The following is a 24,684-nucleotide window of genomic DNA, read 5'->3' as shown; positions in this document are numbered from 1 at the left end:
TCACTTTTTTTAAATCTGCATTTTCTGTACCCTTCCAACTTTTTGGGATTTGGGGTTATACAAAACTTTGAATGAAGCACAATATAAATCGTTTGAGAGCTTCTGTTACAGCAATATCAAACTAATCCCACAGAGTCCACAGAGCGCACAAAAAATAAGCACACTGCTGAGTTTCGTCCTGAGGTTCTGCTCGCAGTCGCAGCATCCTCACTTCACCGGAATGCAGAAACGCCGCTGCTGATGCAATGTTGCGTTTCCTTGACAGAAACCTCAGGATTGGATGAATGTTGAAATTACAGCCTCAGACCATTGCTGAGCGGCTGTCTGGAGCTGCATATTTGCCTCGTACTGTTGTGCGCTGCAGATTTTCACCCGCCTGATCCACCTGACATCCTTCAGGTGTTTGGTGGGCGAGCGGCGCCATCAGAAAAGTCACAGCAGCTGTTCCATCACGGCAATATTAGAATATAAAGCAGCATGTAAACATGTCAAAAAAAGAAAAAGAAACAGCCGGCTACGCCTTGAACACAAACATAAAGATGAAAACATATTTGGAAGGCAACCGACAAAAAGGTAACTGTGTTTGTGCTTCTGAAATTTTTCCAAGTGCTTGGTCTCGCTGGCGTGTAACCTGCTGCTGCTAACCAGTAAAGCCTGATGCTGCCTGACATCCAGAAGATCCCAGAGGACTCAGGTATTCTTATTTCACCTTATTTTACCTCAGTGTGGAGGAAAAAAAAAAACAAAGTTCCATCCTGAGGCTGAAGGTGGCAGAACTCATACGTTAATGGAGCAGTTGCTGCTCTTCCTCCTGGCCCTCCTCTTCCTCACGCATACATCCAAAACATACAGAAGAGCAGAGCTGACAGCGTTAAAGCAGAAAGATGGGGGGAAAAAAGGATGGAAGAGGGGTAGAAAAGGAGAGGAAACAGGGACAATGATTAGGAAGTGTGTGGATGATGAGATGTGAGACAGAGAGCAGCGAGAGAAAAGGACTACATGACTTTCTATCACAGCATGGTCGAAAACGGTTGGTATGAGCTCACAGACAATTACGCAATATTACAGGACATGATCACGTCCGAATGTTGCCATGACAACATGTTTAAGGTTTGCATTGAAGTAGCATTTATCAGCATGGAGCCGCTTCACCTTTAAACTAACCTTCAACCAAACTGCAGCCCGATAATAATAATAAGAGCAATCAGAGATTTCTGATGTCTGCCAATCCGGAAAAGGGAAATCTTGATCCAGAATCCAGATCCGGATCACCTCCAAAATTCAGTGGAGTCTTCCAGGCCGTAATACTTATGCATGGTGCAAATTTAGTGAGAATCTGTGAAGTAGTTCTGAAGTAATTGTTCAAAGCCTATATAAAGGGAAATCTTGATCCAGAATCTGCATCCAGATCCAGATCACCTCCAATATTTAATGCAGTCTTCCATGGCCTAATATCTATCTGTGGTGAAAATTTGGTGAGAATCCGTGAAGAAGTTTTGACATAATCCTTCAAAGCGTATGTTGTTGTTCATTCGGCTGCTCCCGGTTTTGTTCGGGGTCTCCACAGCAGATACAGCCAGATCCACATTGGTAATTAGCACAAGTTTTACTGACGCAACTCCAGTTTCACCTGGAGAAACACTTACAGAGCCGCTGGTGTTCCAAAGAGGTCTCCCATCCAAGTACTAACCAGATCGTGCTCTGCTTAGCTTCTGAGATCTGATGGGATCATGCTGACACAGAGCAGACCAGCTGCAATCCTTCAAAGCGTATATAAAGTGAAATCTTGATCCAGAATCTGGATTTGGATCCAGATCACCTCCAAAATTGAATGGATCTTCCATGGCCTAATAGGTATCTGTGTTAAAAAATTTTGCAAAAATCTGTGCAGTAGTTTTGACGTAATCCTGCTAACGGTAATTCTTCAAAGCCTATATGAAGTGAAACTTGATCCAGAACCCGGATCACCTCCTAAATTTAATGGGTTCTTCCATAGACTAATATGTATCTGTGGTTAAAAAAAAAAAAAATCATCAAAATCTGTGGAGTAGTTTTGACGTACAGACAGACAGGCAGACAAATAAATAAACGCCAATGATTTTATTATGTCCTTGGCAGACGTAATAATCTAATATATAAAGCTAAGATGACTGCATGCGTGTGTGTGTTCACTATGCACAGTGACAGGAATTAAGCAATCAGCACCAAACTTGCTATGGTGACTTGGGATACCAAGTGGAGGTCGCTGGGGCCCTTCGGTTGAAAGCGTACATGCGTGAGCACACACACACACACACACACACACACACACACACACACACACACACACACACACACACGGTCAGTCTTATATTAGATCATGATCTGCTCACTGGAGCCCTTATTTTCACAGTTCATGTGGTACTCAGGTCAGGTAGCAAGCATCGCACTTTACTTACTATATAGTAGTGGCTGGCTAGGGTGCACTTTAATTAGAATTTGAAAGGGCCAGCGCACTCCACATGCGAGTTAAAGGCCGTGTTTTTTTTGTTTTTTTCAATTAAAACGTACCTGCTGTGTAATATGACATGCTATCACCTTTTATCATCATTCACTTGAGTCTCATGAATGTCACAAATTGTGCTATGAAAATTAATGATGACAACACACACACAATGCAATGCAGCTTACTTCACCTTAGGAACCGGTCCAACTGGGGAGAGGATTAATTGCGCATGAATTGAGTATATAAATTATGGGCGTTCACTGTCATCCGCAACAAAATTGGCCAAAAATGACAAATGTATGCATTACACATATATTAATAATGTATAGTGAATATATGACGAACAATCACAGATGTATAACGCATGCATTGTGAATGCATCACGCACGTGTGGCGGTAACAGCGGTTGTAATGCGCATGCATGGCGTCTGCATTGTGGTCAGCAGAAACGCACTCTGGCCTGTTGGCATCACTATTCACACTAACACCACAGCCTCTGGAGCAACTGCTGGACTTGGACACTTTGATTGGTATGTTGTTGGATGGCAGCAGCTATCACACTACGTCTTTGGGGATCCATAACTACATCTGTATGTCTCCACAGCTGGACTGGCAATGACTAGGAGGTATGTCGATTTCTGTTTGCTATGCATTCGCAAATTGTCTGTAAATCAGATGCACAGCAGACGTAATAAAAACGCTTTATTTGTGGCCACTCTGTATGCATTCACCACAACTTATTTTAGTTTCTGATGTGGACGTGATAGGCACGCTATATATCCGTTTTACACACTGTCCCAGTCCGCTGCCAAGCTGCAATACCCCATCAGTTGTGGATATCAGGGGATAACGGCGGATAAACAGCGCATAGATTGAGTATGTATTGCGTATGTAAGGCGGATGTCATCCGCATCCAAAATTTGTGCAGCTCTAAAATCCTGGCAACGGACCTATGTGTCTGTGCGGATGATCGCGGACGTGTGCGGATGTCGGCCGACTCATAAACACGTTTCACGTATATTGCAGATGTTTAGCGATTATACACCACGTTCATGTGCATTTCATGTGCAACTCTTCCTGAATGCCAGCGGGACCGGGCCCTTAACTAAAGTAACATGAAATATACAGTGACATGGCTAAATTCTTCTCTATTACCCGTACGTAGGACGGGTAACTCACCTAGTATTAATTATAAATAAAACATTTACACAGCACCCCCAATTCAAAGGGCTTCAAAAACAGATCAAATCCAGGATTGGGTTTCTCATGTGTCTTCCGGCAAACTACAGATGAGATTTCATGTGTCCTTTTTAAATAAATCATTCTTTGCGCCCGTTCATCATGAAGCTGAGGAACTGCAGATGCAAAAGGCTGAAGTTGTACTCTGCACAGTTTCTCTAATCACAGCCACAGCAGCCGATATCTCCTTCAGTGCGGTCTGGGTGTCTAGATATCCTGGTGGCTTTCCTCATACTTCTCTTTCTAGCACAGCCTACCTAGCACAGATTTAACACACAGTGCCAAACTGTTTGTGTTTTTTAATGATTGATGCAAATTAAGTCTGAGAGATATTTAGACTTTGCAATTTTCATGTATTCAACCCCCAATTGTCTCAAGAAAACTGGCTGTAAAAGTATTGATTTAACCCTCTGGGGCTGACGCCGGTGTATATGACAGCTAAGACCAAGCTTTACTAAATTATAAATAACTTTTGAATGATATGAGATAGAAACTTACTTTTTACTGAAAAATTAACTCTGCGGACTTTCGAGCCAGCCATCTGCCATCTTTGTACTCCTCATAGAAGCTGTGTGATGACGTGCGCAATGTGAGTGTCCAATCAGAATTGGTTCACCGTCACATGGTTTTCCAAAATCCAATCATAGGGCAGATTTACCTCACGTGAAAAGCCAAAGATCATTTTCAGGAGTGATATGTTACTAGTTGGCCCATTTGAATAGCCCCCTGGGTGCTCCAATGAGTACATACTATTAGTACATACTCAGTGCACCCTGCGCCATTACGCACAGTGAAAGTGAAAGCAGGAGCACACGGAGACCCTCTGATGACAATCTCACGTGCTCAAATAAAGAGTGTGTAACTATCAGGATTGCTCCACTAGTTTGCATGTGTTACTGGATAACTCTGTTGCCTTCTCTACGTAAAGCACTGTTTACCATATCAATGGACAATGCATAGACCATTTTGTATATACTGTTCAAAATGCGCATTTGTGTTTATTGTTTGAACCTTTTTGTTGTACAGTCTTTCACACAAGACCTCAAATTACCTTTAGAAAGTGCCAAAACAGTTCTTTATTATAGTTTGCTGTGTGTTTTGAATAAATGTGTGTGGAAAATTATTTTTTGCTTTATTTTTTCCTTGCCTATTTTTGATTGTAAACCTTTATTACACTTATAAAACACAACAAAAACATATATATTCTGAAAGCACTGTTTGACCTGAAAAAAAGAGACACAAAACTTGATTGTGGGATGTAGGGAGAGCTGTTAACATCAATAATAAAACATTTATGCCAGGCGAGTGAACTGTCCAAAAAATGCCCTCGGACCCCAGAGGGTTAATGCTTATATATTGAACTAGCTGTTACACACGGGTAATAGAGAAGAATTTTAGCCATGTCATTGTATATTTCATGTCATTTTACTTCAGGTGTAGTAAGTTGCATTGCATTGTGTGTATGTTGTCATTAATTTTCATCAAGCAATTTGTGACATTCATGAGACTAAATGATGATAAAAGGTGATAGCATGTCATATCACTGCAATGTCGTGGCATGCCGTACACAGCAGGTACATTTTAATTGGGAAAAAAAAACCCTTAACTCATATGTGGTGCACACTGGCCCGTTCGGATTGTATTTAAGTGCACCCTAGCCAGCCACTACTATGTAGATAAAGTGTGATGCTTGCTCCGTGACCTGAGTACCACATGAACTGCGAAAATAAGGACTCCAGTGAGCGGGTCATGAAATAACATAGAAGACTGACGGTGTGTGTGTGTGTTTGCACATGTATGCTTTCAACCAAAGGGCCCCATTGACCTCCCCCTTGGTACCCCAAGTCACCATAGAAAGTTTGTTGTTGATTGCTTAATTACTATGGCCAAGCATAGCAAACACACACACACGCACGCACACATGGTCAGCTTTATTTATTGAATAAATTGTTCCCATCCCAACTTTTTTGGAATTTGAAACGGGCCTTAAATGTAGGTATGGAATATTAATACATTCACAAATATTAACATATTAACAAATGAAATGAAGATGACCAAACATGAAATATCATGGGTTCATGACATCTACAATAAAAAATTTACTCCTTTAGTATTTTGCCTTTTCCTTTTATTGTTGTTTATGCACTGAAGACAACAGATCAAATTCCTTGTATGGGAGAACTTATTTGGCAATAAATTCAGTTCTGATTCTGATTACATTTGCCATATCATCCCAACTTTTACCTTTTGCTGATTTGTTATTTTTTTTTACATTGTTTTTTTTTTTTTTTACAAACAGCTTCATCCCTGGAGGTGTCCTGCAGGGGTAATACGTGACAGATCTATTTGATCTTTATTGCTGTCATGAAAGCTGTGCTCATAGACTTGTAAGAAAGTCCAACACCTCTATGGTTGCTAGACTCCATCAGGGTTGTTGTACATCATAATTTTCATTGACGGAACCTCAAGTCCCATCCAAGTGATGGAGAGTGTCCGTTATGGAGGCCACAGACAGGGTTGTAGTCTTCATTTAGAAATCAATGCTCAGATATGACTGTGGGAGATATTAATCCTCTGAAATCGATGGATGCGCATAGCGTGTTCAACTCATGTTTCAAAAATGCAAAGTGGAAAGTGACAAAGACTTCCTTTGACCATTTCCTTTAATGACAGAGTGTCACCTCTAGGTTCAATCCCTGTTGTAGATTCTTTGCCTCATAGTCTCTCTCTCTCTCTCTCTCAGACGAGTGATTTTATTTTTCATTTATTTACATAAATATACAATTTCCTTCATATATTACACTACACTTACAAATGACTCATTGGATGAACTCAATTCAGTTATGTGCAGGATTTCCATCTAATAAATATATGTAGCCCCAACTCAAAAAAAAAAAAGAGCATCCATGCAAGATAATTTAATTTAATTTAGTGTAATAATTTAATTTAATTTAATTTTTGAGTGTATTTTTGTGAGACAAAGAGTTTGGTGAACCCATTTTTGGCACCAAAACAGTTTGTCAATATGTCAGTGTAACCATGACAACATCTTCAAAACTAAACATAGATGGTGAGAGGAGGAAAAAGAGCAATAAGGAGTGAATATGATGAAGATGGCTTATTGTGAATGATGAGCAGTTTTCCTCATCACATAATGCAAATCTGGGATTTGTCTGCATTTGTTCTCCATCTATTATTGCTCGGTTTTGATGAGACAGCAGATATGACTGATAAAACATCGTGCACTGCTTCATCCTGATCGTTTTATAAAGAGGCGGACCCAACAGAATCCTCTAACAAGAGCCTGGGAGAGCCGACTGGTCTGAGATGTGTCCTCAGGAACCCAACACAATGCCTTTAAGGCGTTTTCTGTATGAGGCTGCAGAAAATCAATTTGGTATTTAAAGTGTCTGTCACACCAAGAGGGATTGAGGAAACATATGAATAACTTACACAAAATTTTCATATCCGTTTGTGTCCATTTTATTTCTTTACAAGTCCTTTTCTCATTTGCTAAATACATTTCTTGCCAGCTGATGTCTGGCAAGTCCATCGAAAAGTTTTGTGCATGCTGAAAACTTTGAGCAGACATCAGTCGGAGAGCTTTCTTAGTGGTTGCATGTTTGTTTGCGGTTTTGTCCTGTACTTGTTTGTTCCTTTGACAATACTCATACGTTCATGTTTTTTTTAAATGGAAATCTAATCCCGTTAGTCAGTTTTTTGGGTGTATCACTCAAACAGATGACTCATTGGATGAACTCAATTCAACTATGGGCAGGATTTGCATCTAAAAAATATATGTAGTCCCACCTAAATAAATTAAATTATCATGCATGAGTGTGCTTTATTTGAGTTGGAGCTTCACATATTTATTAGATGGAAATCCTGCACATAATTGAACTGAGTTAATCCACTGAGTCATATGTTTGAGTGATGCACCCAAAAACTGACTCACTGGATCAGATTTCCATCTAATAAATATATGAAGTCCCAACACAACTGAGTTACATTATCTTGCATGGGTGTGCTTTATTTGAATTGGCGCTACATATATTTGTTAGAAGGGAATTCTGTTCATAATTGAATTAAGCTCATCCAATGCATCAGTTTTTTTTTTTTTTTTTGAGTGCAGTGGAGTATTGTGACATCAGATGACATCAATATTCCAGTCAAGGGATCCAGTCAGTGACTAAGTACACTCAAAAACTGACTCATTGGTTTGGATTCCCATCAAATAAATATGTGTAGTCCCAACTAAATTAAATTATCTTACATAAAAGGTGCTTTTTTGAGTTGGTGCTACACATATTTATTAGACGGAAATCCTGCACATAATTGAATTGAGTTCATCCAATGAGTCATTTTTTTGACTGTACAGACCCAAAAGAATCTGAAATAAAGTGTTCCTTTTTGTCCAGAAAATAAACGATGTGCAGTGCGTTACTGTATGAAGTTGCATCAATGGGTTTGTGGAGGGTTAGCTGCTGAGACGAAGGTACCAGCTTGAAGCTTGGGGTGGCGCATCTCAGGGTTGTTGTGTGGCCTTCACCCACTTGCCTCAATTCGGATAATGGACGTCTTCAAACTTAGTGCACATAAACAATGTCAAATGTGTATGTGCTGTCTTTAATTCTGATGTGTGCCATTATTATGGTAAACAAGTAATAATTGTGGACTAATTGCTGTCTGAGACAACTGGAGTGTAAACATAATTTCTCCACTGTGAGATCAATAAAGTACATCTCATCTCTCAAGCCCCCATGAACCATGTCCAACACGGCAAATATTGCCATATTCCAACGCAGTCGGGAGGAAAAGAGGCGTGGTCAGCCGTGTCGGAACATATCCAGATCACCTCGTCCACACCTGCATCATGGCATTCAAAGCACAGGTAGATGACACAGACTGCTGTCAGACGGCCATAAAAGGCACTGCAGACTGCCCGATGTCGAAACGGGACTGGAGCACTGTGTACCTCACGGGGTGTGGGTCTGCAGTTATCACTCAGCCGTGTGTCTCTGTGTGTATGTGTGCGTGTGTGTGAATGCATAACGGTGCATGAGCTGGGATGGGGCGTGCGTGCTTAGTACCACTGGACAGCTTCGCTGAAACTTTGTTCGCAGTGTGCCATGCTGTCCCCTGCATCAGATGGAGCATTTCCAGCGAACTTTAATTTCTTTTTTGCTCACTTCAGGAGCACAACGCAACTCTGGACACCGTGACGGTTAGATTAACACATGGGATGTATTTTCTTTATTTTGGGTGAGAGGATTTTAACCACAGGCCCCGAAGGTCCAGCTACATGTCCACGTCCGCGCTATGAAACACTCCTGGACTGCTGTTGCTGTTGCGGTACAACAGTTCCATGTCATATCTCATTACTGCACACCACGGAGAGGCAGAGCTGCCTGTGTTATATACAGTTATGATGGAGACAATATTTACCCATGGGGAGGAATATTATCTGTACTGTAAGGTCTATTATTCACAGCTGTCATTAACCTGCAGTGGACACGGTGTTTTCAGTTTGTTCACATCCTGTGCACTTAGATGGCTACGTGCCACATAGATATCAACAATCAACAGTTCCTTTGCGCTCCGGGGGGCATTTGAGGTAGACATTATAAGTGGATACGTGGCATGTGTAGGTCATGCCAGCAGGATTTGCCATGCACGATCCATCTCAAGGTTCTTATACGCACTCAAATCATTTCGGGTCCTGTTTATGCTGCCTTCAGAATATGTAAATTGCGGTCAGATGGTACTCAGACCGCCGTCGGATAGGTGTCCCATCTCCACGGCACCCAGAGGGTTTTGAACATGTGCATCAACTCTGGGCCACTTTTCAGATGTGCGCCAATTCATCATTCTGTTGCCATTCTGCATAATTCTGGCTATGTGTGACGGGGGTATGATGAAAAATGTGTTTATTCTTTTCACTGCACAAATCATTTTTTCCAATGATTTTCTGAGTTGCTGCGTCATGAAGTTGTTTCTTCTACGAGCAGGAACGACAATGAACTGAAGTCAGTCACTGCTGACTCAAACCGTCTCCAACTTAAAAAGGGCACGCTTCACTTCAGGAGCTAAAGTGAGAATTAAAAGAAGAAAAAACTTGAAAGTTCAACAACAGATGTTGAGGTGGATGAACGCAGCATCACTCTGTGGGCGAAAATCATTATCTCATCCTTTGGACTGAAGAGTAGATGATGGATGAAGTTAAAAAAAAAATCCTGCTGACAAATATAGAATAATTCATGCGGTCAGAGCTTTGAATGGTCGGCGTGGGCGAAAGAGCATCACTTTAATGTGCTGCTCTGTTAATTTCTCACCTTCAAATTCTCTTTCTAACACTCATTTTTTTCCTTGTTCCTCTGCCGCCTTTCGCGCTCTGATGTCAGACGATTTTGCTCCTCTGCCTTTTCTCTTTCCTCCCTGCATGAATTTCTCTTTTTACTCTTCTATTCAGCCTCTGCGCGCTCCCAGCAGAGCCGGCAATGTGCTGCTTGACATTACACATGTTTTCATTAACGCCGTGCACGGTTGAAAGCTGAGCCACAACAAGGCCGTAGCCTTTCAGAGTAATATGGTATTAATGAACACGGACGAGATGCAGAGATGAAACAGAAGCCTTTATGAAGACAAGAAAATGGGGAATAAAAAAAATGTGAGGGAGGAATTGATGGAAAAAGTTTAACGTTGCAAGCAAAGTAAGTAAAGTTAAACTGCAATTACAGTTTGAAAAAGTAGATATAGTATTTGTCATTGGTGATGAGGTGGTTTGCAGTTAACCAGTTTTTGTGTGTAGCTTCATTTTCAAAATATAAGGTCTATTAGAAAAGTATCCAACCTTATTATTTTTTTCAAAAACCATATGGATTTAAATCACGTGTGATTGCGTCAGCCAAGCTTGAACCTTCGTGCGCATGCGTGAGTTTTTTCACGCCTGTCGGTTGCGTCATTCGCCTGTGAGCAGGCCTTGAGTGAGGAGTGGTCCACCCCTCTCGTCGTTTTTTTCATTGTTTAGGAATGGCTCAGAGACTGCCGCTTTGCTTGATCAAACTTTTTTCAGAAACTGTGAGGGACATCAAAGTGGACACCATTCGAGAAATTCAGATGGTTTTTGGTGAAAATTTTATGGGCTTCAAAGAGATTATGGAGTGTTACTGTCGCTTTAAGGATGGCCCAGAGCGACTGGTGGTGCGCCGCGCTCCGAAGCCGCCATCGACAGGCTGAGCGACCATTTCATTTCTAAACGGATGGCTGTATGGATCCGTGACCATCGTGTGCAATTTCTCTGGTTATCACAAGAGCTGGACATCAACCATTTTCCGGCAGATTTCACTTTTAACAAGAGATTTTGTCATGGAAAGCCGAGCGGAGGCTTCGCGCGTCACGATGGATTCGCTACTGGAGCGAGACAAAACCACCTCTGTTTTGGTCTCACAGGACGGCTTTGAGATGGCGTTCAGACAGCTGTCGGTGGTTTTTCCATCGAGTGATTATCCGAGAAATTGTGGATGTGCCTGGACATGCCAGAACATGTCCTGTGAGGCTTCATCATGGCGTTGCTTTGCGCCATGCGGCACCACCGTGATGCGCGAAGCCTCCGCTCCTCTTTACATGACAAAAACTCCTGTAACAGTGGAATGTGCCTTTCATTTCCAAACTGGATGCTGTGTTTTATCCGGGATGTCATCTGGCTAGCACAGGAATTGTGAAAAGACGTGGACATCAGCACTTTTTCAGCACATTCAGACAGACGTGCGGAAGAATTCCGCGCGTCACGGCAGTGCCGCATGGCGCAAAGCAACGCCGTGATGACGCCTCACAGGACATGTTCTGGCATGTCCAGGCACATCCACAATTTCTCAGATAATCACTCGATGGAAAAGCCACTGACAGCTGTCTGAACGCCATCTCAAAGCTGTCCTGTGAGACCAAAACACAGGTGGTTTTGTCTCGCTCCAGTAGCGAATCGATCATGACGTGCGAAGCCTCCGCTCGGCTTTCTATGACAAAATCTCTTGTTAAAAGTGAAATCTGCCGGAAAATGGTCGATGTCCAGCTCCTGTGATAACCAGAGAAACTGCACACGATGGTCACGGATCCATACAGCCATCCATTTAGAAATGAAATGGTCGCTCAGCCTGTCGATGGCGGCTTCGGAGCGCGGCGCACCACCAGTCGCTCTGGGCTGTCCTTAAAGCGACAGTAACACTCCGTAATCTCTGAAGCCCATAACATTTTCACCAAAAACCATCTGAATTTCTCGAATGGTGTCCACTTTGATGTCCCTCACAGTTTCTGAAAAAATTTTGATCAAGCAAAGCAGCAGTCTCTGAGCCATTCCTAAACAATGAAAAAAACGACGAGAGGGGTGAACCACTCCTCAAGCCTGCTCACAGGCGAATGACGCAACCGACAGGCGTGAAAAAACTCACGCATGCGCACGAAGGTTCAAGCTTGGCTGACGCAATCACACGTGATTCAAATCCATATGGTTTTTGAAAAAAATTATAAGGTCGGATACTTTTCTAATAGACCTCGTAAGTGCCGTGTCGGCCGCTTGCTGACTTGGTCGGCATCGTCTTCTGTATCGGACACGCACAGAAGACGGGGTATAAGATGGATCCCAAAGAGCTTGCTGTTTATTGCCAGCCAGATTAGACGGTATATGTGGCTTTTAATACTGTCACTGAAACCACTGAAACATCATCGAGAGCTTTCATTGATGTCTTTGTTTGATAGGATGAAGTACAAGGGGCAACTGAGAAGTTTTGAGCCTGATACAGAAAAAGTAAGTCATTGTTACGTCTGCCAAGGACATACTAAAATCATTGGCGTTTATTTATTTGTCTGTCTGTGAGCAGGATTACGTCAAAACTAAAGCACGGATTTTGATGAAATTTTCAACACAGATATTTGATATTAGGCCATGGGCAAGTCCATAAAATGTTGGAGGTGATCCCGATCCCGATCCGGATTCTGAATCAAAATTTCACTTTATACAGGCATTACGGCAAAATTACTTAACGGATTCTCACCAGATTTGCACCACAAATAGATATTAGAGCATGGAAGACTCTACTGGATTCTGGAGGTGATCAGGATCTGGATTTGGATTCTGGATCAAGATTTCACTTTATACAGGCTTTTAAGGATTACGTCAAAATTACTGAACGGATTATCACCAGATTTGCACCACAAATAGATATTAGGGCATGGAAGATTCCAATGGATTCTGGAAGTGATCAGGACCTGGTTCTGGATTCTGGATCAAGATTTCACTTTATACAGGCTTTTAAGGATTACATCAAAATCACTTAACGGATTCTCACTAGATTTGCACCACAAATAGATATTAGGGCATGGAAGATTCCACTGGATTCTGGAGGTGATCAGGACCTGGATCTGGATTCTGGATCAAGATTTCACATTATACAGGCTTTTTAAGGATTATGTCAAAATTACTGAACGGATTATCACCAGATTTGCACCACAAATAGATATTAGGGCATGGAAGATTCTACTGAATTCTGGAAGTGATCAGGATCCAGATTTGGATTCTGGATCAAGATTTCACTTTATATAGACCTTTAAGGATTACGTCAAAATTACTTCACAGATTCTCAACAAATTTGCACCACAGATAGATATTAGGGCATGGAAGACTCCACTGCATTGTGGAGGTGATCCGGATTCCGACTGACGGATGACAGAAATTTCGGATTGCTGTCGTTCTCCCTATTTACATTCTGAAAAACCAACATTTCTCAACATTGCACCCAGTGAGTCAAAACTTCACACATTCTCAAGAAATTCTGGTTTGTCAGAATGCAAAAAAAATGGAGAACCATGCCTTACTTTTTCTTGGTCAGGCTCATAACTTCTCAGTCGGCCCTTGTACTTGAAACAAGCCCTCATCCTTTGGTTGGTGTATTCTCTTGAACCTACTTTCAGTGATGGGTCTATGGGGAGGGGGTTCACAACACCTTTTGGCAATAAATCAAATAGTAAATGGCATTATTTGCCTTTTTGCTGGGCTTTGGGGGCCTCTAGAATGATTCAAGAACAATTAGATTTTTTTGTCTGTGGGCAGCGTCCCAAAGAATCTGTGAAATACTGAAAAGTTCTTGAACAATTTTTGTTCAATAAATCAAACAGCATGAAAAATGGCTCCCCCGCCCCCCCTTCGGAGCCCACAGGATTTCAGTTAGAAAGTCCAACTTACATGACCAGACATCCCCCATATGATTGTCTGTACCAAATTTCAGAAGAACTCACTGTCTTGCCAGAAAACCACTGGATGGTGGACCATGTACGTATGTATCTGGAGTTCTATAGCTGTTGGTCCAAAGTACTAAAAATGAGGCTTCTCAAACTTTTTAGCCTGCACAAACAGCCAGTGTAAAAGGGAGCAACCACAGATTACTCTTCATTTTATTGCAGTTTTCTGGGTCTGTGGCAAAATGTAAAAGACAGATTTGTACGAGGGCTGAGAAGTTTTGAGCCTGACCCAGAACCCTGACCCAAACTAACATTTCTCAACACCGCACCCAGTGAGTCAAAACCTTACACATTCTTGAGAAATGTTGGCTTCTCAGAATGCAAAAAGATAGAGAACCAAGCACTACTTTTTCTGGGTCATGCTCAAAACTTCTCAATCACCCGTTGTACATTCCATTTGGGCAACTGTTTCAACATGGTGTTGCAACGTGGTGGCACAACACAGTGGTCTCCATGGCAGGGAACCTATAAGCTACTTTAAACTATATCATTCATTATTGCAGGTAATTAAACTGTAGTCAACAGATTGTTGGGAATGTTATTTCTGCTAATAAATGGCCCTAAATCCAACACACTAGCTTTACCGTATGGATCCCTGCTCATCTCATGCAGTGCTGCTGTCATGCATGCCAAAAGTCAAACTAGACATGGGCCGATAACTAGTTTCACGGTATACTGCCGTATGAAAAAGCCATGGTATCAAAACCACTAAAATCTTCCGTTATACCGTCCCTATGGTATGCGCGGGTTATGAGAATTCTTGACAGGCAGAGCGGAGGCGGTCCTGCTGCCCTTTCCCCTGGCACGCACCTCTGTCTCTGTTTATAAACAGGTAGCTGACGTTAGCTAGCTCTGCATCATGGCTGAAGGAGGTGAAGCCTGCGGTGAACTTTTCTCTCAGTCTAAAAGGACCGAGTCGGCTGTATGGGATTACTTTAACTACCGATTTAACAGAAAAAGTTGCCGGCTTTTTTGTTTTATTTTCTACGGAATAGCCCTTCAAACTGGATTCCGACTCGGAGCGATTCAAGATGATACCCACAAAGGATTACATGGAAGGAGTAAACTTTATCCCATCTTTGAAACCACTGAGAAGTAAAAGGGGTGGAATCGAGTCATGCTTGTGGTCGACCAATTTTACCCCACAAACATGTCAAGAAGGACAAACACATCTATTCCAAGCACTTTGTTGGTGAAGCTGGGTCAAGTATTGAGCATCCAGAATTCCGGACCTTATTCCAGCCACGTTTCTCCCTAAGCAAGTAAGTCATGTTTCCCACAGGGCAGATGCTACATGTCTAAAAGAGTGACTATTATTTTGGTATTTTCTCTAAAGTTATCAGTGGTATAGTGCTCGTAGCGGTTGACATTGCATCAATTAGTGTGCCTGAATCATGCGTGGTTCATATGCAAATAGCCATAATGTTGTTAAAGCACATTTTAACCCTCTGGGGCCGACACTGTCGTATATGACGGCTAAGACCAAGCTTTACTAAATTATAAATAACTTTTTAATGATATGAGATAGAAACTTACCCCTTTTTTTTGCTGAAAAGTTAACTCCGTGGACTTTCGAGCCAGCCGTCGGCCATCTTTGTACTCCTCATAGAAGCTGTATGACGATGTGCGCAATGTGAGTGTCCAATCGGAACTGGTTCCCCGTCACATGGTTTTCCAAAATCCAATCATAGGGCAGATTTACCTCACGTGAAAAGCCAAAGATCGTTTTCAGGAGTGACATGTTACTAGTTGGCCCGTTTGAATAGCCCCCTGGATGCTCCAGTGAGTACATACTATTCCAATGCTCCCTGTGCCATTACGCACAACGAAAGTGAAAGCAGGAGCAGACGGAGAGCCTCTGATGACAATCTCACGTGCTCAAACAAAGAGTGTGTAACTATCAGGATTGCTCCACTAGTTTGCATGTGAATGTTACTGGATAACTCTGTTGCTTTCTCGGCGTAAAGCACTGTTTACCATATCAATGGACAACAAACTGCATAGACCATTTTGCCTATATTGTTCAAAATGTGCATTTGTGTTTATTGTTTGATCTTTTTTGTTGTACAGTCTTTCACACGAGACCTCAAATTACCTTTATAAAGTGTCAAAACAGTTTATTATAGTTTGCTGTGTGTTTTGAATAAATGTGTGTGGAAAATTATTTTTTCGCTTTACTTTTTCCTTGCCTATTTTTGATTGTAAACCTTTATTACACTTAAAACACAACAACAACAAATATATTCTGAAAGCACAGGTTGTCCTGAAAAAAAAAGGCATAAAACTTGATTGTGGGATGCAGGGAGAGCTGTTAACAACAATAATAAAACATTTATGCCAGGCGAGTTTACTGTCCAAAAAATTCCCTCGGACCCCAGAGGGTTAAAGCTATACATAATACCCTGAAGCCACGGTGTTTTTTCCACACGGTTATCATACTGTCCAAATCTCATACAGGCCCATGCCTAGATCATACACTGAAACTGCACTGATGTGCCGTCCATTTAAGTTTCATTGGAGTAATTATGGAACAAGAACGGAGTATTTTAAAACTCAAATGCCTTTAACAGCTCGATGGAGCCGGCAGTGTTACAGGTTCGATTTACAAAAGCAAAAGCAGAAAGAGGAGCTGAGAATCAGGATGTGGTTCCAGATGATGAAGAAGACGAGGAGCGGCAGCCACTTTTCAACATTAAACCACACCAGGAGGAATTTAATGTTCCTTTCACAGCTCCATTTGCATGTTTATCAGCACAAGTGACAGCTCATGTATTCGACACATGCACGAAACAAGCACGTCCGCACACGCACACAAAGACACGAGCACTTCACTCTTACCATCATGGTGATACAAGTGCCTTCATTAGCACTGATCGGGAATGCTGAGAGCAATCAGTGATGCTAACCTGCGTAGAGAGCTTCGAGAATGTCTGCTCGCTTACTGACAGCCGATAATTTGGCTGGAACGTTGCGAGTCGACTGCACATCAGGTTGAAATTTCGGCTCTCGGATTAAACACATCGTGCAAAGCGACTGTTCATGGCACCTTCCTGCAGAGGCGGGTCTGACTCAGCTGCGCACAGCATGACATTTTGTCAAGTGAGCATGACTGCAAAGACAACTGTGTTTTCCTGCCATGATACAGATTTTGCAAAGACGCAGTTTAACGGTGAAACAGCACGAGGAGGTCTACTCGTCTGTGGCAGGAAGCAAGCATTTCCGGGCCAAAGTCATGTCCTTATATGAGCGATATAAAGAAGAGCATGCTGGGGGTCAAGGATACAGGACATACTTCAGTTATTAGAAGTTTATTACAGTTGAAAGAAAATAACAAATATGAGATTTGATGGTCTGTTGATGCCACAAATGCGACAAATGTCCTTCAGCAACTTCTGCAGCTGACCCAGCGCTGGGTCATTTCAGCATCTGTCCATCCATCTGGATAATCCTGGTGAAGCTGAGAGGAGTATTGTGGTCGTGCTTGTCTTGCTAAGTTTTATTTCTTCTAAAGTCCTGAGACAGGACTACAGGTGCCTCAGTGTTGACGACCCCACAACTCAAGAAGGCCAAGGACACACCCACAAATCACCTGGCTGTAGTAGATAGATGGTTACTTTTAAGAGGTGGGGATGGGCCATTGTGTGCCTGGATGGTTGCCATCCAGAACCCACGGTGGATCCATAGTGTGGTGGATGTGGTGACATGTGGCATTGGCACATCCTCCCACCATGACCCACAAGTTCTATGGTGATGGAGTAGCTGTTACAAATAGCAGGTTTAACATCCTGGAAGCGATTAATTGACTGGCATTTCTGTCTCCCATTACTGATTTTTGGTACCCGTTGTCTATGATTTTGGCAAAGAAACAAAGAACAATAACAAAAGAACATTGTGAGCAATCTGGAAGAAAAAATAAACATGTTTAAAAAGGTGACTGAATAAATTGTGATACCAAAAATGGGAATCAGATTTAATGGTTGATGGCTACAACAGAGGCAGGGAGACTGTTGGGGGTCCGGCACCAGGTGCCAACATTTAGAGGACTCTGGGGAACTGTGTGGACCTTTGTGGGATGCTCCTAAGGAATACATCTGTCATATGACTTTAATGATCCCAGTTGTGTTCCACTTCACGAGTCCATGACATTTAACACTTGATTGCTTGGGCAACTGGTTAATGCAACCACTAGACTCTTAAGTACTTGGTTGCTGAGCGCCATCAATTTTGAAATCATAATAAAGTTGGGCCCAAAAAATCGGTAATGGGAGACAGTCCTTACTGATCTTGGTAGGCCTCAAGATGTCTTCATTGATTGATTGATTTAATTGAATCAAGTGAATTAATTGAATCTCCTCGATAACCACTAATCCTCTAACTGAAAAGCTATCTTTTATAACGCGAAACTGATAAACCTTCAGCAGAAGTTACTGCTAATTGCTAACTTTTAGTACTGTTGGCTACCAGTTTCGAGTTTAAGCACCACCGAGGCTTCTGAGTAAAATCAAAAGTGGTCAGAAACCCAAAAATGATCAATGAGCCAGAGCTTCTGTCTTACGTAGTCAGACGGCTGTGAACTAAGTCTTCCCTCAGCAGAAGACAATTTGTTAATACTACATTAAAACACTACCAGACACAGCCACATGGGGGCAATATTTCATTTTTCAAATACACATTTATACGTAAAACCCAACACACACGTTACAGTAATATGTGTGTTGGTTTTAATAAACCGGCAACAGTGACTCATTTTTCCCATAATGGCATTTGGCACATGTGTCTGTTAAATGCACAAACCTTCAGAATTTAGTGCATTCCTTTAAAAGATATGTCATATGTGTGATATTTTTGTCTCTGTAAAAATGATAGCGGTACCGTTAATATCAATAACAGTCCAGAATTAGTTGTTTATGAGTAAACCATAACTGAAAAGTGTGTTGCGCTTCATGTCTCCTCCACACTGACCATCTTTTTGCATTTTGAAAGTAAATGACTTCTTTCTCTGGGGCAACAGCAAGTGGCTTGATTCGCTTTCTTCTGTTGTGTAAGGACTGACCTCACAGCTGTCTGACTATTGCAAGACACGCAACAGGTAAGCAATAAAATGTATGATTTACTCTGCCAGGAAAAAAAAAGTTAGCCAAATTTAGTGGAAGCTAAGTGGTCCACTGATGGTTTTTAAAATGATCTGAAAAGCTAATCTGCTAACAAAAAAGTTAGCTTTGCTAATTAGCGGATTAGTAGAACTGTGCCCACCACTGGTTGATGTTAATTGTAGGTTATGCTAACCACAGATAATGACAGCTGCAAATGCTGCTGATCTCCAATAGCCAAACATAACAGATCTGGGATTATTTGTGGGATGTTCCAAATACTGAAATCCATAATGCCTCCCCCCCAAGGTTGGCCACCACTGTTCTAGTTTGTGTGCCACCACATGATCCGTGGAGTAAAACCTCATACATCTGAATTTTACATACACTTTCATGCCTCCACTTTCGGGCCCTGTGTCATTTTTTTCTCTCCCTCTTTCCTTCCTTATTGCTTTCATTCCTCCTGTCGGCCGCTGTGCATTATCCCCCAAATCCAATTATCCAATTTACATGCAAAATGATGCATCAGATGCCTTTGTGACCGTCGCATCCCGGAGGAGCCGAGATGGGAGACAAAGATGGGCAGAAGAAGGCAGTGAGCAGATGGTTTGAAGGATGGTGGGAGCACTCGTTAAAATAAAAGAGGAGGAGTGGCTGTTTTAATAGAAGAGAGAAATGAATGAATGAGTGAAGTGGATGAATGAGTGGGTATAAACGGGAGAGATGGGGCAAGTTTCTGGAGAATCACCGGATAAACTGAATGACTGAATCAGTCAGTTCAGGAATGAAGTTAATAATTATTAAATAAACAAATCAAATGGTATGAATGAAATATTTTACACATTGTACAAAATCAAAGTGCAATAAAAAAATACTTTAATGTTTATGTGTCCATGCTTGAAACATGTTAATGTTTATACATTCAAGATATTCATTTTTTTTACAAATCTAGTTTATTAATTATTTAATAGTGGTTTTTACTTTGGATTCAAATGGTGCAATGTGAAGATAGAGCGGTTTGTAGTTTGGATTCAAATGGTGCAACGTGAAGACGGAGCGGTTTGTAGTTTGGATTCAAATGGTGCAACGTAAAGATACAGTGGTTTGTAGTTTGGATTCAAATGGTGCAACATGAAGACGGAGCGGTTTGTAGCTTCGATTCAAACAGTGTAACGTGAAGACAGAGCGGTTTGTAGTTTGGATTCAAACAGTGTAACGTGAAGACGGAGCAGTTTGTAGTTTGGATTCAAACAGTGTAATGTGAAGACGGAGCGGTTTGTAGTATGGATTCAAATGGTGCAATGTGCAGACAGAGCGGTTTGTAGTATGGATTCAAATGGTGCAATGTGCAGACGGAGTGGTTTGAAGCTTCGATTCAAACAGTGTAACGTGAAGACGGAGCGGTTTGTAGTTTGGATTCAAATGGTGCAACATAAAGATGGAACGGTTTGTAGTATGGATTCAAATGGTGCAATGTGAAGACAGAGTGGTTTGTAGCATTGATTCAAATGGTGCAACCTGAAGACGGAGCGGTTTGTACTTTGGATTCAAATGGTGCAACGTGAAGACAGAGCGGTTTGTAGTATGGATTTAAATGGTGCAACGTGAAGACGGAGTGGTTTGTAGTATGGATTCAAATGGTGCAACGTGTAGACGAAGTGGTTTGTAGCTTCGATTCAAACAGTGCAACGTGAAGACGGAGCGGTTTGTAGTATGGATTCAAATGGTGCAACGTGTAGACGAAGTGGTTTGTAGCTTCGATTCAAACAGTGTAATGTGAAGATGGAGCGGTTTATAGTTTGGATTCAAACGGTGCAATGTGAAGAAGGAGTGGTTTGTAGTTTGGATTCATATGCTGCAAAGTAATGATGGAGCTGTTTGTTGTTTGGATTCAACTGGTTCAATGTGAAGATGGAGCGGTTTGTAGTTTGGATTCAAACGGTGCAATGTAAAAATGGAGCAGTTTGTAGTTTGGATTCAAATGATGCAATGTGAAGACGGAGTGGTTTGTGGCTTGGATTCAAATGGTGCAATGTAAAGATGGAGCAGTTTGTAGTTTGGATTCAAATGGTGCAATGTAAAGATGGAGCAGTTTGTAGTTTGGATTCAAATGGTGCAATGTAAAGATGGAGCGGTTTGTAGTTTGGATTCAAATGGTGCAATGTGAAGATGGAGTGGTTTGCAGCTTCGATTCAAACAGTGTAACATGAAGATGGAGCGGTTTATAGTTTGAATTCAAATGGTGCAATGTGAAGACGGAGTGGTTTGTAGCGTCAGTTCAAATGGTGCAATGTCAATATGGAGCGGTTTGTAGCTTGGATTCAAACGGTGTAACGTGAAGATGGAGTTGTTTATAGTTTGAATTCAAATGGTGCAATGTAAAGACAGAGTGGTTTGTTGCTTCGATTCAAATGGTGCAACGTCAGTATGGAGCGGTTTGTAGCTTGGATTCAAATGGTGTAACATGAAGATGTAGTGGTTTATAGTTTGAATTCAAATGGTGCAATGTAAAGATGGAGCGGTTTGTAGCTTCCATTCAAATGGTGCAACGTCAATATGGAGCGGTTTGTAGCTTTGAATTCAAATGGTGCAATGTAAAGACAGAGCGGTTTGTAGTTTGGATTCAAATGGTGCAATGTGAAGACAGAGTGGTTTGTAGCATTGATTCAAATGGTGCAACATGAAGACGGAGTGGTTTGTAGCTTGGATTCAAATGGTGCAACGTGAAGATGGACTGGTTTGTAGCTTGGATTCAAATGCTGCAACGTGAAGATGGACTGGTTTGTAGCTTGGATTCAAATGGTGCAATGTCAATATAGAGTGTTTTGTAGTTTGGATTCTTGTCACATAATTAGTCAGAGTGAATGAGAAAAAGAAAGACATGAGGGACCATTACCACCGGCAGGACCATTAGCAAAGCACTTGAATAATTGCAAAATCAAGTTGAGCATCTTTTTCAACCCCTCTGAGCACATATTAGCAAGTTCGATGTCAGCATGTCCTCCAATTGGCTGCTGCTGTCTCATTAAATAACCCTGCTTGTTGAGGATATGCAACTATAACTAATCCTGGGGACACAAATCATGTATGTTTAAGATAGAAAACAGAAACAGGGCTAATGCAACATGATTAGTAAGGAAAAAATGCTGAATACTCATCTCAATACATATATAAATGTGTAGTAATATAATCTTAATAGTGTACAAATTCAACCACAATTTCAATTCAATTTATTAAATTTTATATAATTTTATATATTTATTTTCTATACCTTAACCTAACCTTACAAACCCCTACAGCAAGCACACAGGAGACAGTGGTATGGAAAAACTCCCTCTGATGATGTTGAGGAAGAAACCTCAAGCAGACCAGACTCAGAGGGGTGACCCACTGCTTCATCCATTCTAACAGTTACAAGGTTTTATAAAGTTTTACAAAGCTGAATGGAAAACAGGAAATTAAAACAACATTTGCAGGTTCAACTTCAGGCATGCCATCTCATCATCAGTCCAGCATCCCACTGTCTACAGATACCAATCCCATACTATGCCCTCCGCATCTCGGACAGAGAGAAAATACAGCAGCATCAGTCAGCCAGAAAAACCACAGAATTTATCAGCAGTAAATCGACAGGAAAGGAGAGAAAATACGAAGGTGATCACCGGCCGCTAGCCATAAGCTTCACTAACAGACCGGAATTTAGATAAAGTTGAGGTTGAGATGTGTTCCAAAACAAAGTGAATTTAAAAGGATAGGAAGCATAGTTCCATACTATGCCAGTATGCTGGTCCATACAAGAGGGCAAATAAATGCATCTTAAGTCTGGCTGTTTTATCTCTTTTATTCACCCTAGGGACACAAAGTAGTCCTGCATCATGAGAATGCAGAGCCTGGGCCGGTATGTAGGGTTTAATTATTGCTCATGCTATGACTGCAGGGATAGGCTCCAGCCCCCCACGACCCTTAATTGGACTGAGCGGTTGAAGATGAGTGTCTGTGTGTGAGAGCCTTATTGCTAATTGCCGGGTCCTGGCGGCCACTAAAGTAGTGACCGCCACAAAGCAGTCCTGCACCCTGAGAAAGCAGAACCTGGGCCGGTACGTAGGGTTTAATTAGGTCAGCTAAGTAGGGAGATGCTAGTCCATGATTAATTTTATAGGTTAATAGCAGAACCTTAAAATCTGATCTCACAGGAACAGGAAGGCAGTGAAGAGGCACCAAAATGAGTGTCATCATGGTCAAACTTTCTGCTTCCTGTCAAGAGTCTGGCAGCAGCATTCTGAGCCAAATGGAGATCCCTAATGGTGGACTGCAGTGAACCAGAAAATAGAACATTACAGTCGTCCAATCTAGAAGAAACAAATGCATGAATCAGGGTCTCAGAATCAGCCATAGACAGAATGGGATGAATGTTTGCTATATTTTGCAAGTGGAAGAAAACAGACCTCATAATATCATGACTGTGTAGGTCAAAGAACAATATGTGTTCAAAAATCACCCCAAAGTTCCTCACTTTGTCAGTATGATGTATGACACATGAGTTTAGGCAAAGTGTTAGCTGGTCAAACTGATGCCGACATCTCACTGGACCAAGATCCATCATTTTGGTCTTGTCCGAGTTTAAAAGTAAGAAATTGCTGGACATCCAGCTTTTCACTGATGCAAGGCAATCCTCTAAGGACTTTATGTGTATGAGATCATCAGCAGTTATCATGTAAAACTGAGTGTCACCAGCATAGCAATGATAGGTAATCCCAAAATGCCACAATATGTTGTCAAGGGGTGCTATATAAAGGGAGAAAACCAGGGGACCTAAGACAGGCTCCTGTGGAACCCCATATTTCATGTTGCCAAGGTTGGAGGTACACAGGAAATTTAGCTGAGTAAAATTTACTCTGCTGGGATAGCATTTGATCCCAGTCTAAATAGAGTAAATTACACTCTATCATAGAGGGAAATCAGCTCGACAGTTGTCACAGACTGTCAACACTACACACATAAACACAATTTCACCTTCATGTGTTTCTTTTTATTCTTTTACATGTTTAACACATTTTAAATATATTTACGTGTTTTTAAGGAACTATCTATGCATTTACACATTTTACAGCCTTTATAAACATTTTAAACATATTTTGAAAGAACTTTCTATTCTTTCACACATTTTACACCCTTTTCAAAAATTTTAAATTTGTTTTAAAAAAAAATTCTATTCTCCTATTTATACCTATTGTCATATTTTAAATATCGTTCTTTTTAACATTTAAACATCTCTGTGTTTTTAAACATCTTTAACGTAACTAACACATTTTAAGATGAATAATATTAATTAAACTTTTATACATATTTAGTCCCTCATCTAGTCCCACCTCATGTTTAGATGAGTCTGTCTTTGATGCACACAGGCGGTTGACGCGGGGATGCACTGTGGAGCGGAGCAAACAAAGATTGTCCTCTACTTTCTTCTTTTCTCTTCTTTAGTTGCCCCAAACTGTCTTCTCACTGGTAGATTTATGCACCAAAAATGTATCAATTTTGCTCCTGGCATGTTAGCTAACAATGTTTTCTTTATCTCGCCCC

At 41.4% G+C, this 24,684-nt stretch overlaps 1 protein-coding gene and 1 long non-coding RNA gene across 2 annotated transcripts in view; one reads left to right on the top strand and one right to left on the bottom strand.

The window, feature by feature from the left end:
• Positions 1–24,684, bottom strand: part of grin2da (glutamate receptor, ionotropic, N-methyl D-aspartate 2D, a) — a 568,510-nt gene that overhangs the window by 212,559 nt on the left and 331,267 nt on the right. The gene's annotated exons all lie outside the window — the stretch shown is intronic.
• LOC117501259 lies at positions 3,195–24,087 on the top strand. Its single transcript, XR_004557985.1, has 3 exons — positions 3,195–3,204; positions 11,264–11,268; positions 23,967–24,087. It is a non-coding gene; the product is annotated as an uncharacterized LOC117501259 (long non-coding RNA).

The sequence above is a fragment of the Thalassophryne amazonica genome, chromosome 20, assembly GCF_902500255.1.
Source record: "Thalassophryne amazonica chromosome 20, fThaAma1.1, whole genome shotgun sequence".
NCBI classification, from domain to species: Eukaryota; Metazoa; Chordata; class Actinopteri; order Batrachoidiformes; family Batrachoididae; genus Thalassophryne; species Thalassophryne amazonica.
This window is presented reverse-complemented; position numbering and strand designations above follow the sequence as displayed.